We start from the raw sequence: 2064 nt of genomic DNA on the forward strand, positions 1-2064 counted from the left end.
ATCATAAATAAAATTCAACTGTTGATTGTGATTTTCCTAGGAATAATTTGTTTTATTTTGTCAAATTATTTGCCAACATATGTAATTATGCTGAAATCAAGTTGACTCAATGATTTACAGTTGGCTAATACAGACCCTGGAGATCCCAGGATCAGAAGAAACCTCTATATGGTATGGTAGACACTGTGATAAGTTGACCAGACTTCATTTTCTTTACCCTTATTCCTTGTTTGCTTAAAATTTTCATTTATGTATCTCTTTACACTTAAAAGTCCCATGAAGGCACTTATTTTCTAAAAAGTTACAAGCTAAAAACTACTGCTGTTCCTTCTCCATTTTTCCTCCTCATTCATATCACATATATGATGAGGTGGTAGAGTAGACATTATCTTGAAATATGAGACTTTAGTCATGAAAATGAAGGTCTGCATGCTAAATCTGGAGTCGATGGAAAAATGGAAAGTACTCAATTTTCTAATGCTTTGAGATACTGCCCTATTGTTGAATTAACCATAGCAAGACTACTTGTATGTAAAGTAAATAATCCCAATATTTATTTAACACATTAAAAACTACATTTTCTTTTATTTTCAGAGAAAGAGAAATTTAAAAGAAATTAGAGAAAGAGGGATATTTCATGCTAGATCTTAGAAAGCCTAAATCAAGAGTCTGCAATTCGCTTTTCCGCCCGCTCTCCCCCTCCCCGCGGCTGCACCTGGCTTGCTGCCAGCTCCGGGCTCCTGCTAAGCTAGCGCTGCAGCCGTCTCCCTCCAGTCGCCATCATGATTATCTACCGGGACCTCATCAGCCATGATGAGATGTTCTCCGACATTTACAAGATCCGGGAGATGGCGGAAGGGCTTTGCCTGGAGGTGGAGGGCAAGATGGTCAGTAGGACAGAGGGTACCATTGATGACTAGCTCATTGGTGGAAGTGCCTCCGCTGAAGGACCCGAGGGCGAAGGTACCGAAAGCACAGTAATCACTGGTGTTGACATTGTCATGAACCATCACTTGCAGGAAACCAGCTTCACAAAAGAAGCATACAAGAAGTACATCAAAGATTACATGAAATCAATCAAAGGCAAACTTGAAGAACAGAGACCAGAGAGAGTAAAACCTTTTATGACAGGGGCTGGAGAACAAATCAAGCACATCCTTGCTAATTTCAAAAACTACCAGTTCTTTATTGGTGAAAACATGAATCCAGATGGCATGGTCGCTCTCCTGGACTACCGTGAGGATGGTGTGACCCCATATATGGTTTTCTTTAAGGATGGTTTAGAAATGGAAAAATGTTAACAAATTTGGCAGTTACTTTGGATTTATCATCTGTCATCGTAACTGGCTGCTGCTTGTCATCCACACAACACCAGGATTTAAGACAAATGGAACTGATACCATCTTGAGCACATTTATTTTGACCGTGATTTATTTGGAGTGGAGGCATTGTTTTTTAAGAAAACATGTCATGTAGGTTGTCTAAAAATAAAGTGCATTTAAACTCACTTGAGAGAAGTTCTCTTAGTTTAATACATGTTTAAACTAAATCCAACCTGAAGTGTTCCTGGAGAAACTAGAGCTTGATTGTAGGCCACCATTAGAAAGCTGACTGTCTTCAGAAAATTCCTGCAGTGAAAACTACTTCTGCAACTGGAATATTAAAAGAAACAAGAATCAAAGTTTTATATCTGACTTGTAATAAAGGGAAAGACATGCTCATAGCAGTGCCAACATTTGAAGTGTGGAACCCTACACACTGCATCACCTACAACAGAAGAAGTTAACCCTGGAAGAGATTACCAAAAGAATAAAAAGAGACTAACTCAGTTGGAAAAAAAAAAAAAAAAAAAAAAAGAGTCTGCAATTCTTCTCTTTTGTCAAAAATTTAAATGGGCTCAATCTTGCCTACAAACCCATTATGAAGTGGAAATTGTGAAAAAGCTACTAGTGCAGCAAAACTTACAAGGAATCATACTGTATAATAGCAGAGTAAAAAACAGGATATGCCAGCATTATCGTGATCTAGTGGGAAACCATTGCTACTTGATCCAGGGAACAAGCA

The 2064-nt window shown here is 38.3% G+C and overlaps 1 pseudogene; it reads left to right on the forward strand.

Moving 5' to 3' along the window:
* The first annotated feature begins 734 nt into the window (after positions 1-734).
* On the forward strand, positions 735-1658 carry LOC124985091 (translationally-controlled tumor protein-like; annotated as a pseudogene).
* Positions 1659-2064: the final 406 nt, after the last annotated feature.

The sequence above is a fragment of the Sciurus carolinensis genome, chromosome 5, assembly GCF_902686445.1.
Source record: "Sciurus carolinensis chromosome 5, mSciCar1.2, whole genome shotgun sequence".
Lineage (NCBI taxonomy): Eukaryota > Metazoa > Chordata > Mammalia > Rodentia > Sciuridae > Sciurus > Sciurus carolinensis.